Genomic DNA, 16,604 nt, shown 5'->3' with positions numbered 1-16,604 from the left:
AGAACGCTTATAAGCGTCTTCCGCTCTCTACCAACAGTTTGGAAAATACGCTTTAAGCGTTCCCGCAAACAATGTGTTAACACACTTTATGTAAACGTACATAAAACCACAAGATAACGTAGTTTCCCCGAAAGGGTATACAGAGAGGACAGAATGCCACACCACTCTGTATTTGCAAACATTCTTCACCTCTTCAACCTACCGATTATTGTGACTTACTGACTTATCATTTTCAAGTGTTCAAAGTACCTACCGTAGAACGGGGCTGCTTGAACTTTGATGTGTTACTTAAGCCCAGTGCAAAAAAAGATTTAAATGTATTTGGTCTACAATAATAAACATATAAGTGTCACCTGTCAGGGAAACAATGAATCATGTCGATATGTTCATTATTGTAAACCGAATACAAAATATTTTTTTTGTACTAGGCTCAAGTAACACATCAAAGTTCAAGTAGCCCGTTCTACGGTACTTTTAGTAAAAGGTTTTCATAGTTAAATTACATCAAAAATTTTTATTTTGCTGTTGTAGATAAGATAATTTTTTTTCCAATGAAGTAATTGTTCAAATGCTAAAATAAATAAATAACATGTTTAACGCCATCTTCTGAGATTTACACGAACTATTTAGATTTCAAGTCTCTGTGTCACGGCGCTAGATGTCACTTTATATAATTTATTGATAATTATAACACTCGGTTACAAAGGATGACAATTTAGAAAATTTAGTAATACATATTTTTTTAAATATTAATAAAACAAAAATCATTATCTGCTTCTTTTTACAAACACTCGCGTTCCTTAACTCCCCCCTCTATTTATTACCCTTCCAACCATTAAATACAAACATATTAGAGTGAAAATCACCCTATTCATTTTGATCCCCCTGGTAATCGAACCTGGGACCTCCAGCACGGTAGCCAAACGCGCTGACAACTACACTACGGAGGTAGATATACCATATCGAGGGTATACTAGCAAATAATATAACTAAAATCTCTGTTTTAATAAATCCTTATTATTTTATACTTTTAGCCTGAATAAAATATCCGCTATGAAACTTAAAGCTGATTTTACTTTTAAACCCAGATAAATATGACAATTCAAACTACTTAGTGTATCTTAGCAGTTTATAGAACGTTAAAAACTTTATTATACTGCAGCATTAAGTAAATTGCATATTTTCGAGTTAACGTTTGTTGCCAGTACACCCACGATACATACACGAGATAAAACATCGATCGTTTATATATGAAAAAGATGGAAGTCTGAGCATCCCAGGGCTTACGACCTGGCATTTGGCTTAACGTACAATAGACTTTTGTCACGATGTTAGTTTATTGGCTAAAAGATTAATATGAAAAGTCACAAGTCTATCGGTGACATTCTTATTGAAATCTGGAGAGAACTAAGGGAGATATGAAGGTTTAAACTTTAGATATTTTAATAAAACGAAAAACGTGCGTTCGCATACTTCATCAAATTTCCGTCATCGAACGTTTTATGACGTCATATGGTTTATTGTCCATGGTTTATAGAGCTGTAATAGTAGTAGTATGGATTGTTTGTATACCAATACACTGCTATTTGTGTTATACAAATATGAAGGGAGGGGGGTGGGAGGGTGGACCATAAACATCAACAAATAGAGCCGCCAATAAATTAGCAATGACACCAACATTAAAATAACTCCATCGTTTCTGTGGCGACATTCATTGCCAACTTACGAAAATAACGTTTTTTCGAAGGCGAATTTTCCAAAAGAAAATGATGAATGAAAATATTGATTATATCGGCTGTTATAAACACAAAACGAGTCTAATACAATCCTTTATAGGTTGAGTGTGTGAAATTAGATATTCCTTCCTTCTGACAAAGGTCCATTGCATGCAGGTACATAGGTCCAATCCATCTCGTCGTACCTTGTATGATAAAACTGACCATTTGTTTTTGTCCTCAAAACGGGACATTTACCAATTTTTACGTAATAGTATGTATATTCAAGAAAACTCGTATTTTTTCATAGCTTTTTATGTTTTATTAAAAAGAAATGGAATGTTGATAAAGAAAAAAGAGGAATAAATAGTATGAATATAAAAAAAAGTGTTGTTTTATATTTTTCTGATGAACAAATTTTGCAAGTATAAGTGGGTTTGCTTTTAAATAAGAATGAAATTCTTGGCAGGATTTTTAAAAAATTATCTTAACTTATAACATCTCTTAAATTACTCCGACTTGTATTTGTGTTTTTTCTGTTGTCCACAACTTATTCATCTGTGAAAAGTCTAAATCAAGCTAGGTTTTGCTAAGCAAGTTATATGAAATGGCTATACTACACACTACCGTCGATTTTTTTACTTTTTAATTTTTTTTAAATTTTTTTGAAAACGGGACATTTCGACGTCCCGAAACTTTACTTGGGGACAACGGGACAGGCTATCTGAAAACGGGATCCCGTTCAAAACGGGACGAATGGTCACTTTATGTATGATAGATGTTCGAATGGTGATTTAAGGAAATAATGCAAGGCTGATATAAGCACTATCGATATAATTTGCCCAAAGACATTCAAATTTTATAGGCCCTAAAATTTATAATATGCTCCCACAAGAAATATTATGTTCAGTTGGAAATAAATTCAAAATGCACACAAAAGAATGGCTCCTAAAAATTGGAAGATCCCAGCTGGAGCAGCAAATAAAAGTTTGTGTGTGATTAATCTATGTGTCAGTGTTTTATAATTATATAATCCTAATTTATTATTAGATTAAAACCAATATTTTTAGCTTTTCCACTTTTTTATTTGACCAGCGACCGGGTTTCGTCGTTACCGACATCATCAGACTGGTTCCGACATCATCAGACGTTACCGACATCACCAGTCTGATGATGTCGGTAACGACGAAACCCGGTCGCTGGTCAAATAAAAAAGTGAAAAGCTAAAAATATTGGTTTTAATCTAATAATAAATTAAAAATGCAATTCCATCACGAAGTGTCAGTGGATAATATAAATCTATATAATCCTATTTTCTAATCCTATTTTCTAATTTTATAATATTACTCCTTTAGATTTTACTTTTCTTTTAGTTCAACTCTCTATTTGCTTTCTTTTTATAATTATTATTTCATATTATTTCAGTCTTACCGCTTTTATATTATCATTAAAATATATATAAAGCTGTATTATAAAAAGAATAAGCATACCCTGCCTACCTCAGAACAGGTATCTCCAAATACCTAGTGAGGATAGACAGTGTCCAATAAAAAAATATATATGTATATATATAAATATGTATAACTTAAGTACAAAATTATATTAAATAATAAACGCTGTTCTGCAGCACTGAACCTGAACCTGAATTAACACATCTATAATACCCGATAATTTATCACCCGCAAACACAAGTATTAAACTTCCTTTCTTAGCGCAGACAGTAAAGTTAATAGTATTTTCCAATTAGATTCTGGGACCCCAAAATAAATATGTATATTGATTGATGCCCGAATATTATTTGGTCTCCGCTGGATGGTTAATTAATTATTGCCAGGAGAGAAAAATCAATAATGGCCCATCAATCATTTGTTTTTGTGGCCAGGTCTACCTGGTTAGGTACTCACCTAATTCGATAGCCTATTAAAGGGGTCGGCAAACTTTTGAGAAGGAAAAACAGATCAAAATGGCGATCGGACAAAAAACAAATTAATTAATTATTGATCACAAACACACACATCCCAATTAACATACTTTACGGAAATGTACATAGTATTAATATGTTCCAAAACACAAAAACACATCAAATAAAACCTAACACCTTCCTCTTTTGGTCAAAAAAACTTTGATTATTATGCAATAAAGTTGTATAACCTGCTATAAAGTCATTAAATCATGAAAGTAAATATAGAAGACCTATTCATAAATGAAAAATGGAGGTGAGTTGATCTGAAATAGATCGCTTCATTCGGCCATGTCGTATTGGATTACAAGTCATAATCAATTGAAAAGGGCTAAAAAGTCATTTATATTTTAATTAATATTTTTATTCATCATTTTCTTTTGGAAAATTCGCCTTCGTAAATACGTTGTTTTCGTAAGTTGGTAATGAATGATGTCACAGAAACGATGGACATGTTTTGATAACCAACCTCCCCCCTCCCCTCATATTTGACGCCACGGAAACGATGGAGTCATTTTAATATTGGTAACATCGCTAAATTATTGGCTAATCTATTTGTTGAAGTCTATGATCCACCCTCCCACCCCCCCTCCCTCATATTTGTATAACACAAATGGTAGTGTAGTGGTAAACAAACAATCCACACTACTACTATTACAGCTCTATAAACCACAGACAATAAACCATATGACGTCATAAAACTTTCGATGACGGAAATTTAATGACGTATGCGAACGCACGTTTTTTGTTTTATTCAAATATCTAAAGTTTAAACCTTCATATCTCCCTTAGTTTTCTACAGATTTCAACAAGAATTTTATCGATAGTGTTATGATTTTTCATATTAATTTATAAGATAATAAACCAACATCGTGACAATAATCTATTCAAAATATAGTCCATTATGTATACAAAACTATGGATATGTTATAATCTTGGATTTTAGTTTGTCGACCCCTGACTTATTTCATTCATTCTATGGTTAGCTTAATCACTTAAATGTCTTGAAGAAAATAAACATTTTCTCTCTAGGTTCATTTTCTGATTATATTATTCACCTAAACGGAAGGCTCTTTATACAATTTATTAATATTCTAACACACAGAGGATTGGTGATCAGCCCTCTGCTTCGGTAATATTGAATAAATTTAGTGAAAGAAAGGTTTTGGATATATCCAGTGGTGGGATTCAGCCGGCTCGCTAGAACCGGTGCCTAAAATTTTCAGAATTCGCCGAACCGGTCCTTAACCCTATGTTGTTACACAATATTCCGATTGAGATCATGCATCGCAGCACTCTCGGATTACTTGGACCGCCACGTTGTAAAAATATTTGAACCTCACGAAGAGAAAAAATATATTGGAAATATAAATAAAAAATAGAACATATCGCTCACTTCTTTCAAGAACGTCATAAATCAAAACACTTGATTTTTCAGGAGAACGTTTTTAAAGTTTAAAAATAGAATACAATGTATCAAAAATAAATATCAAGCCACTTATTGAACTTTTTACTGTGCAACAGATCTTTTTAGGAAAAACCTGAAGGTTTTTTCTCCATTTGAAAAATAATTAGTATATTTAAACAAAATTAATAAACAATACATTTTCTTCAAAATTCAAAAACAACACTTTCCGCCCTGTAGTGGGTAAATATTAAGTTAAAATATGCTGATTTTGCTGGGATATAGTACATTTTTGGGGCATTCCGAAAACATGCACAACTGAAAATTCACAATTTTTGATTTATGACGTTCTTGAAAGGAGTGAGCGATATGAGATGTCTTAACAATAACAATTTTTCGGAATTCGCGGACTACATCTTATCAAATAATCATTCGTTCAATTTTGAAGGTGGGATAGAAATTTTACATTGAAATAACAGAACTAGTCAAATTAATAATTTAGAGGTTTTAGAAATAAAAAAAGCGGTTAAACAAAAATTAAATATAATTAACAATCAAATAAACGTAAGTCAAAGTCCCATTTTTAATATTTTTCCCATAAAATCAAACCCAACCTAAACACAGTTATCCCCTTCCTTGCTCTAACCCCTCCTTAAAACACCATTACCCCCACCCCTACCCTTTTGAAACCCAACAACTTGTACACTGTTTCTTTTTTATATATATGTTTAGTCATAAATTAAACCCTGAAGAGGGCAACAGGTTGTTGCCGAAACTAGTTAGTTAATAAAAATGTGGGTGGATCAGAAAACAAAGTATTTTTATTTCTCGAAATAATATAAAAAATAGTTATTGCACTTAGTAAAAAGAAAATCGTGATAGAAATACGTTTCAAAACTGACTGAATTATTTTTAAGTTATTTTCTTTTATGTACTCTGTTCATTATTATTATTTTTTAGTTATTAGTTCATGTAGGATGCAGATACCTACTTTGTTACAGAGCTTGTATATACACACATATATCGTAGTCGTACAGGAGAAAGTGACCAACTAACAAAACGTAAAATGTTCAGGAGGGCCGTTTAAGTCACTTTTGCTTGGCAAGAAAATAAACATCAATGCAGTTAGTCATTTTTAACCAGTAAATATATTAATACTTCCAAGTTTAAATCGCTTTGGGATTTTTTTAGGGCAATATTAAGCTAGTAAGATATCAAATAGTCAATAATCACGTTTTTGTTAAAAATGCACTTGGTCACTTTGTCCTGTATGACTACGATATTATGATTGATGTTCTACAACATTATAATATTACTTTTAATTGACTTTTAAATCTGTACCCACTATTATAACTGGAGCATTCTCAATTGTTATGTGAATGTTCTGTTTATGAGCAGAATAAAAAAAAACAAATAAATTAATAAATTTAAAAAACTGTTTTTTTTATAAGCGGGGGGGGTAGTACCTAAAGCGCGAACTGGTTCATGAAAATTTTGAATCCCATCACTGGACATACCCGAAAATTCCGACAAATAAACCCAGAAAAACCCGGGTTTAAACAAAAAAAAACCGTCAAAACTTAAATTAACCCTTTCCACTCTGACCACTTTTTCTCATAACTGATCAGCTACTCTGATCAAAAAAATGCGACGTTTTTCTACCACTAAAATAAATATTTTAGTTCCCTAATTTTGGGACACTGTCTGGCAATTCGTATGACCATGTTAATTAAGATTAGCTGCATTTATCTGAAATATTTTTTGGTAGAATATACTTGGGTGATAGAGAAATCAGTGATTAAAGTTATACCTGCGCCGGGCCAGACATTGTGGCCCACGGAGCTGCCTACTAGAACCATACGGGCCAGAATGTCTGGCCTACAGAGTGGTAAGAGTTAAAAAGTGATATGGTGTTACCGCAAAATGAGCCCCGAATCAATAAATTAAATTAATAAAAAATACTCAAATCCGGAAACGCTAGTAGCTCATAACATCGAGGCATCAACAAGTCCTCAAGTGTGCATAAAAACGTTGTTCTCACTACACAAAAAAAAGCTCACAACGAACCGATAAAACTGTTGAATGGCAGTAACTGTCACTTCTCTGCGGGCCGAATCAGTATTGCCCGCGCGGCGATGGATATTGGCAGGGGTCCAAATTGTGGTCCAAATTGCGGCCCGGTTTACGGCACCCCAGACAACCGGCATATTTTTTAACGACGCATTCAACGCGCCGGATAATATTTATTATTAATATCGGCCCGCCACTTACGACGCTTCGGACGTACGCTGTAAAAACCTGAATGCGTTTCGCAATGCTCCTAGGAGGTGTAAATTCGACCCCGGCCATTTGCCTAAGGTAGCCGCGTGAAAACTTAATGAAAACGAACGCACCTTTTCTAGTCTGGCCTCTTAACGGAACGCTTCAGTTGTTTGGGGCTTCGCGAAAATTGTGAATTTCTTCTGTTTTCTGGGCTCCGGGTGCATATGAATAGAAAAAATAGCATTGAAAAAACAGATAATAATGGCGATCGGAAAAAAATAAACATTTTTTTTTTATTCTATGATATAATTATATAACAATGGTGCATAGGGCACTGCGTAATATAAACGCAGAGTTATCTTGATCGTTTACACATGAAGGAAAGATGATCAGCCCTCCGCTTCAGGTACCAGTCCAGGGTAATATTGAATAAATATTACAGTGAAAAAAACACTGATATGTATGGTCAGCACGCTCGGCTACTATTCCGGAGGTCCCGGGTTCGATTCCCAGGGGGGGTCAAATAGATTAATGATATAATCAATATTTATTCAATATTACCCTGGACTGGTACCTGAAGCGGAGGACTGATCACCTTTCCTTCACGTGTTAATGATCAAGATAACACTGCGTTTATATGATGTAGTGCCCTGTGCACCATTGGGGTGCTGATAAGGGTTTGAAAAAATATATATTATGTATTTATGTGTAACAAATTTATAGTTAACAAATAAATGTTTCAATAAAAAAATCGTATATAATAAAATCCAGCGTTTGTAATCCACGGGTAGCGCCGGGCACTGACGTCATCATATTTTGTAAATAATTAAAACAGAATATATTTGTGACTTTAATATCCGCATGCCTTGTATCTAATATCGAAAATGAAATCTTATATTTCATATTTTATTTTACGCTGCTAGAAGTGTGATTTGAAGGGATTTATATGACGTTTACGATAATGCGTCTCTCTTTTTTATTTCTCTCCCGATTCTACTGAACTAAGCTGATCCAACTACTTTCGTTCCACATGTTCAATTCAATTCAATTTTCAATTCAATTTGATCAGTAAAAATCAACATATGAATTGCAAACTAAAATTTAAAGCGTATATTGCTCACTCCTTTAAAGAACGTCATAAATCAAAAAACTTGATTTTCCAGGAGAACGTTTTTAAAGTTTAAAACTATAATGTATCACTTATGAAACTTTTCACTATGCAACCGATCTTTTTAGGTAAAACCTGAAAGTTTTTTCTCCATTTGAAAAATATTTATTTTATTTAAAAAATAATTAAATAATACCTTTTTTTCAAAATGCAAAAACGACTCTTTCTGCCCTGTAGCGGGTAAATATTAAGTTTAAAATATGCCGCTTTTTCTGGGATATAGTACACTTTCTGGGCATTCCGAAAACATGCAAAATTGAAAATTTACGATTTTTGATTTATGACGTTCTTGAAAAGAGTGAGCGATATATTAACACAATTTTTGTTATGTTTCAGAGAATACAGGACTTCCCCATACTAATGAGCAGTAAAAGAGGTCCTCAACCAACATTTACAGAATTAAATATACATATGTATAAACTAACTAACCATCACGCCGCTTCCCTGCAGGGGTAGGCAGAGAGGATAGAATGCCACACCACTCTGTCTATGCAAAGATTCTTTGCCTCTTCCACGTTCATGCATCTCCTCATACATACCCGCCGATTATTACGACTCCTAACCTGACCACTCTCAAGTATTTGGCATACCTGATCGTGCCAAGTTTTTCTCGGCCTTCCTCTGCTCCTTTTTCCAATTTTACACCCAGATCTACATTAATTTCTTTCAAAAACTGACTTTCGACTTGTCAAATTTCATCAGCAAATCGCTTTCCTTGCACACATGATATACCTTTAATACCAGCGCTTACAGGTCACTCTACATCCAAATATTATTTAGATATATATTTAAAAAAAATTATGATCACACACAATAATAAAAATGACAGTCATTTGAATCGTTTCTATTTACAAGACAAAATAAATTATCGAGAGTACCTACGGATCTTGACAGCTGTTTGACAGATAGAACCATAGATGAAATTGGCGGTAAAAATACGACCGCTCCTGATTTAAATAAATACATTTAAAATACTATGTCGTGTTGCAAAACATTTGGCAACCCCGCATGCAATCTGCTACTGTAGCAATTATCATAAATAATGTTGCCATAACAATGTGATTTGATTGGTTCGAAAATAAATTAACATTTATTTTAGTCGATATCGACATCACTATTAATTACGCTTTTAACGATCATCTCATAAAAGCTAGTAAAACTTATTTATCTTTCCTTATCTCCACACAATAGTGCATAGGGCACATGACCATAACCCGATTCGTTTACATATCGTGGGTATACTGACAAAAAACTTTAACTGTAAAATCCCTGTTATTTAAAGCTTTTAGCCTGAATAAAATACCCGCTATTTAACTTAACGTTGAATTTTCTTTTGAAACCAAATAAATATGACATTTCAAACTTCTTTATTTATTTTTCCAGTTTATAGAACGTTAAAAACTTTATAATACTGAATCATTAAGTCAAAAATCCTATATTTTCGAGTTAACGTTTTTTGCCAATACATCCACGATATTTATGTTTTTGTGTTTTTACTATTTTTTTTGTTGTCATTGTCTAAAAATGGTGGTGTGACGTTGAAATCTTCTTCTTTCTTCCTATAGATCCTAAGATCTGTATGTTCCGTTATCCGTCTCTTGTATTGTGGACTGACAGCTGTCACACCATAGTTTTGGAGGTCTCCCAGGTGGTCTTGTTCCTTCTGAGTTATCTTGAATACCAATTCTCTAGCCTTCTGTCCTTCACTACAGGATATAGGCTTCTTCCGTATCCCTCCATTTCCTTTTTGTTGCTGTTTGCAGCCAGGTTCTACCCCCCACAGCGGCTATGACCATCTTTTTGAGGTCTTCCGACGTCATTTTTTATTCTCCCTATGTCTTATCTCAATATTTTTGGGGTCTATCTTGTGGAGCCCTGTTTTGCAATAAGTTCAATTAAACCCGCTTCCTACATAGACTAAATTATCTTCGATATGCGTTGTAGCGGGTACGCCAAGTTGAAGAGACGACCGGAGGATAGTGACTGACCACAAAAGATGCAAATCAATCATCACGAAGAATAATAATGTGTCCATACGATGCAGTGCCCTATGCGCCATTGGGTGCAGAAGAGTTAGAACAAGAAATAAGGTATCTTTATCAAGCATCTGCAAAGAAAATAGATAGTCGTTTTGACGACCCGCTTAACGTACATGGACCAAATTATATCCGATATGCTTTGTAGCGGGTACGCCGAGTTGAAAAGACGAGCGGAGGATTGAGTAGGCTGTAGACTGACGATGAAAGAAGCAAACCAATCATCACAAAGAAGAACACTGCTCTCATACAATCTAGTGCCCTATGCACCATTGGGTGCGAATAAAGGTTAGAAGAAGAAATACGGTATCTTTGTCCAGCATCTACGAAGAAAATAGATGGACGTTTCGCATTTCTTCCTTACTATGTAGTGTCCTATGCATAATTGAGAGAGGGTAATGGTAAGTAGAAGAATTACGCTATCTTTATAAAGCATCTACGAAGAAAATAGATGGTCGTTTTGCATTTGAAATCTCATGGGGGAGCAAGCTTGCTCCTGTTTCGAAATTTGTGAAATGAAAATAAAAATAAAAATAGCGTAGCCTTTCGCAATCCGGCCGCCGTTTCATTTTAATAATAAAACGCGACATTTCGGCGCGAAGTTCGGCATTTAGCGATCCGAAGAATATCTGCCGATGATTTAGCGAGGGTTCTCGTAAAAATAAACGCATTGTCGCGGCTAATGGGACCCGCAAGATGGCCGACCGCAGTGTCGGTGCGACAATCTCCGTTCGCTGTCACCCGCTGTCACTTCACAATGAAACGGATTAGTACGAATCGAGATTTTCCCGCGCCGGCCGCCTTTCACGACCGGGAATGAACACAATATAATATTTCTATTTTTCCTAACTGGATTACCGCACGCGGTACCTACGCCGTTTCCTTCCGCGCGGCTTTACAAACGTCAAAAGTTGTGCGTCCGCGTATTGTATGGGCGAGCGCCGTTTGAACTTGTAGTGTGTTTTATCTATGGAAGCGAAAAAAACGATACAACCTCCGGGTAGGTACCCGCCTAGAGGGCCGTTTTGTTCTAAAGTGTGTGGGGTAACTGCTTGCCCAAACATATCGATTAGAAAACGTATATCGTTATTGTGTTTGCTGGGTGTAATAAGGTAACAATATATTGACTACTTGAAATAAAATAAAATATTACTTTAAATGTTTAAAATTTCAATAATGAGGTATTAAACATAGAGCGCTGTTTTGTTTAAAGGTGTGTAGGGTACACATATATGTATGTATATATGCTATAATATGATTTTCACTCATGAATTACAGTAACTTTAAACGTGTTAGACAAACGCGGTACCCACTAAACTATGGAGGCAGATAAATAGTATATATAATCGTATTCTAATTTAAAATCGTAATGAAAAATGCATTTAAAAACGAATTATTCCAAAATTATATTTTTAAAATACCTATATTTTCTAGATTGATTTTATATATATGTATATTATTTAATTTTTTTTTTAAAAAATCAGAGGGATAGGATAAAATATACCAAAATATAAATTTTAGAAAACGAAAAAATATTTTATTATCTGTTTTAAAAAAAAATAGTACTTAAAATATTTTTTTGAATGAAGCTTACATAAAAACGTATTTTTTCTTACATATAGTTATGTGTATACAAGTTATGTATTTACATAAAGTTATATCGAGTTTATTGCTGTAAAGCAATATCTTTCAACCAACAAAAAGTAAACTAGAATAATCCCGTTAATATTTGACCTTGTAACACAAAGTCCACGTAGAAATCCTACCCGTATTCCGTTACGTCTCGTCCACGTAGGAAATTACTGTCGCTCATAATGCCGATGTGCATATTATGAACGAATGCAGATAATGTACGGTGAAGGATTGCTATATGGGAAAGAAAGTGGAGATGGAAAAGTTTTGTAGTAAGTATAAAATGTGAAGGTAGAATAGGCGCTCGGAGTGCATTATTGGGCGCAGATAAGAATCAGTATAGTAGCAATTAAATAAACAAGACGCTCACTCCTTTCAACAACGTCATAAATTAAAAAACTTGATTTTTCAGGAGATCGTTTTCAAAGTTTAAAAATAAAATAAAATGTATTAAAAAAAATATGAAGCCACTTATTGAACTTTTTACTGTGCAACAGATCTTTTTAGGTAAAACACGAATGTTTTTTACCATTTGAAAAATATTTAGTACATTGAAAAAAATAATTAAACAATGCCTTTTCTTCAAAATATAAAAACAACACTTTCTGCCCTGTAGCGGGTAAATATTGAGTTAAAAATATGCCGCTTTTGCTGGGATATAGGACATTTTCTTGACATTCCGAAAACATGCACAACTGAAAATTGTCGATTTTTTATATATGACGTTGTTGAAAGGAGTGAGCGAAGTGTTTGGAATTTGTTGTTTTTCCAGACACTAGATTTTTGTCACGATGTTGGTTTATTGGCTAATAGATTAATATGAAAAATCACAAGACTATCAATAACATTCTTTTTGAAATCTGTAAAGAACTAAGGGAGATATTAAGGTTTAAACTTTAGATACTTAAATAAAACGAAAAACGAGCGTTCGCATACGTCATCAAATTTCCGTCATCGAACGTTTTATGACGTTATATAGTTTATTGTCTATGGTTTATAGATCTGTAATAGTAGTAGTGTGGATTGTTTGTTTACCACTACACTACCATTTGTGTTATACAAATATGAGGGGAGGGGGGTGGGAGGGTGGATCATAGACATCAACAAATAGAGCCGCCAATAATTTAGCAATGTTACCAATATTAAAATACGCCCACCGTTTCTGTGACGTCATTCATTACCAAATTACGAAAACATCGTTTTTACGAAGGCGAATTTTCCACAAGAAAATATTGATTATATCGGCCGTTTAAATGTATCCATTATAACGTGGAGAAGAAATGCTGAGAAATACTTCACAAAGTGAACGATGAATTATAAGGAGAGTGTTATATGACCATACCACAATGTTAACAATGGCTTTAATATTCAAAATGTACAAAATAAATCAAAATAAATTTTAAATAAAAAATATTTGGAATTTGCGGTTTTTCCAGACAATTCAAGCGGTTTGTAGGTACAACACATCGCTTCCTTTCGTCAGACGTACACACCACAACCTACCCAACACAGGATATAACACATCCCATTAAAAGACCGCATTCTTTCTTCTTCCTGTACTCCACACTTATGGCAGCCCCTCCAAGTTCTTTACAATTTTTTTAATCACGTAAATGAATGGAGGCCTCCACAGTAGACGACTTACGTCAAAATAAGGATTGCCATAATACAGCTTTGTGGAAATCAACGCAAGTACCGCGAATTAAAATTAGCGTTCTTCAAACTTTCTTATATCTTGTCCCTTGTTATTTCGAATGATAAATATTTCACAATATTTTGAGTGTGTCCAAATACTTGTTCACAAAATCTAGATTATCTCCAGTTACAGGAGTTATTTTCATAATAGTTTTTGACATCTCATCAAAGATGAAAAAGAATATGGAAGTCTGGGCATTTACGGGGCTGACGACCGTCATAGGCTGGTTTAAGTGATCACTTTAATCCAGGATTCAGACCTCACATACTAATAAAAGAGTTTCTGCATAATAAAAAGCTTATTTTCATCTCACCAATAGATGTCTCTAGTGAAGATCTAGTGATTCAAGAACAATGTTTCAAAATTGGTGCACATATACAGAACTTCCAAGAATTTGAGTAGTGTGGTTGTCAATAATGGGTAGAATTGGTGAATGTTACACCAAAGATGAAGAAGAATATGGAAGTCTGGGCATTTACGGGGCTGACGACCGTCATAGGCTGGTTTAAGTGGTCACTTTACACACGTGTAACATTCACCCATTCTACCCATCATTGACAACCACACCACTCAAATTTTTGGAAGTTCTGAATATGTGCACCAATTTTGAAACATTGTTCTTGAATCACTAGAACTTCACTAGAGACATCTATTGGTGAGATGAAAATAAGCTTTTTACTAAGCAGAAACTCTTTTATTACTATGTGAGGTCCGAATCCTGGATTATAATCACACACATGAGAAACGCCAGAAAATACCATTTTCACTTTTATTATTTAAGCTTATAATTTGACCAGATAATTTATTTGCAACATTTTGAGTGTGTCCAAATAGAGTTATTTTCACATTATTTTTTGACATCTCATCAAAGATGAAGAAGAATATGGAAGTCTGGGCATTTACGGGGCTGACGACCGTCATACTTTTAACTCATTTAAAATTTGTGAAATTTTGTAATTGGAATGTTTCAATTACCTGTTTTATTTGTTATTCATTATTGTAAATGTATTTATGTAATGTTCTGTTAAATATCTAAAAATATAAAATAAAATAACTCTTATAACGAGTGTTTAGTCGGGGGTAAATAACTGAGAAAACTAGTATTTTTTTTTATGTCATCAAAGTTTTCCATATTTTTTCCATTCCATTAGGGTAAGGCACTGCTTATGTGCCTATACGAAATGCACGCCACTGATTATAACTAGCTAACAAACCGCAGGGGTAGGCAGAGGGAACAGCAGAATATTCGTTCGTTCAATATACTCGACCAATGACTACGTGTCAGCTCTCGTCTCTATTACTGGCGTCAGATACGGGTTCGATGTAAACCCGGCTTAGTATTCAAATCCAACTTTATCCATGTTGGATTTTTCAATGTTCCTGTCGCGGCGCATTATCCCCAAAAGCGGCAGAGTCACGACTCATCGTTTTGTGTGAGCACTATAATGGGGAAAGCTTCAGAGTAAGGTTATAAAGTGTTTCTCGTATCAACAAAACTGACATGAGGAATGCCAAGTCGAGAGTTGAATCACGCAACGTCAAAAGTAACGTACAGTAAGCCCTCGATATAACTGACTAATAGGGTATTATCACTCGGGAGGAATATATAATTTAACATACTCAACCTGTAAAGGATTGTGTAAGACTCGTTTTATGTTTATAACAGCCGATATAAACAATTTTTTCAGTCATCATTTTCTTTTGTAAAATTCGCGTTCGTAAAAAGTTGTTTTCATAACTTGGTAACGAATGACGTCACAGAAACGAATCCACACTACTACTGTATTACAACTCTATAAAGCAGATACATAAAGAGATACGCCCCATAACACACCCGATGCCGTGAAATTTGATGACGTAGAGCGGTGTCCGTTTTTCGTTTTATTCAAATATCTAAAGTTTAAACCTTCATATCTCCCTTACTTCTCTACAGATTTCAATAAAAATGTTACCAATAGTGTTATAATATTTCATATTAATTTATGAGTCAATAATAACACATAATGGGAATGATTCGTTGGGGGGAGGGGGTGTCCGCTAAAGCCGAAAGTCCGTTTTATAAAAATAGGGTTTAAATACCTCAAATAACCTTTTTTCATGTTCATTGCAGTGTTTTGTCATATTGGAATAAAGAAATGCACTTTAAATGTGTTAACAATATAATTGTTCAAATTATAAGTTGCATAAAAATTGAATAACATTATACGAGCAATTTATTTAGATTTAAATAGACCATACAAAACACAAACAAAATTACATTACTTCCTTCAGACACTCGTCATGAAGTGACGTTGCTATTTGATATCGACGCGCTAGCTTTCGGTAATCCAAGGAAAAAGTAATCAACATTTATAATTTATATTTGAAGCACTAACTTCGTTATTTTCCATTTTATAATTAAAATGTAACTTTGTTTTAAAATCACTTTAAATTTTTTATTGTAACTTAATTATAATATCTCCGCTTTTGTAATTTTTACTCGGCTACCGTTCTAGAGGTCCCGGGTTCGATTCCCAAGGGGGGTAAAATAAATTTAGGTGATTTTTTCACTGTAATATTTATTCACTTGACTGGTATCAACATTTCAAATCAACATTTTTTTGCCCTTTTGAAGTTGGTTGTTTTTTTCATAATCAACTATCTAAAATAACGAAAATGCGCACTATGCAATGATAGAAAATAATTGAAAATGCGTAGAGTATGCGGCGACACTACAATTTAAGCAATGAT

The 16,604-nt window shown here is 33.9% G+C and overlaps 2 protein-coding genes across 2 annotated transcripts in view; one reads left to right on the top strand and one right to left on the bottom strand.

Annotated features, from left to right (window-relative positions):
- The window catches only part of Uck (Uridine-cytidine kinase), a 332,661-nt gene that overhangs the window by 10,260 nt on the left and 305,797 nt on the right, over positions 1 to 16,604 (bottom strand). The gene's annotated exons all lie outside the window — the stretch shown is intronic.
- LOC148302355 (uncharacterized) overlaps positions 11,312 to 16,604 on the top strand; it is a 44,043-nt gene continuing 38,750 nt past the window's right edge. The window contains exon 1 of the mRNA XM_088271734.1: positions 11,312 to 11,658. The gene's annotated coding sequence lies outside the window, so the exon portion shown is untranslated. The remainder of the gene's footprint in view (positions 11,659 to 16,604) is intronic.

This window comes from Brachycentrus maculatus, unplaced genomic scaffold (genome assembly GCF_059751285.1).
Source record: "Brachycentrus maculatus isolate JH-2025_06_01 unplaced genomic scaffold, ASM5975128v1 h1tg000459l, whole genome shotgun sequence".
NCBI classification, from domain to species: domain Eukaryota; kingdom Metazoa; phylum Arthropoda; class Insecta; order Trichoptera; family Brachycentridae; genus Brachycentrus; species Brachycentrus maculatus.
This window is presented reverse-complemented; position numbering and strand designations above follow the sequence as displayed.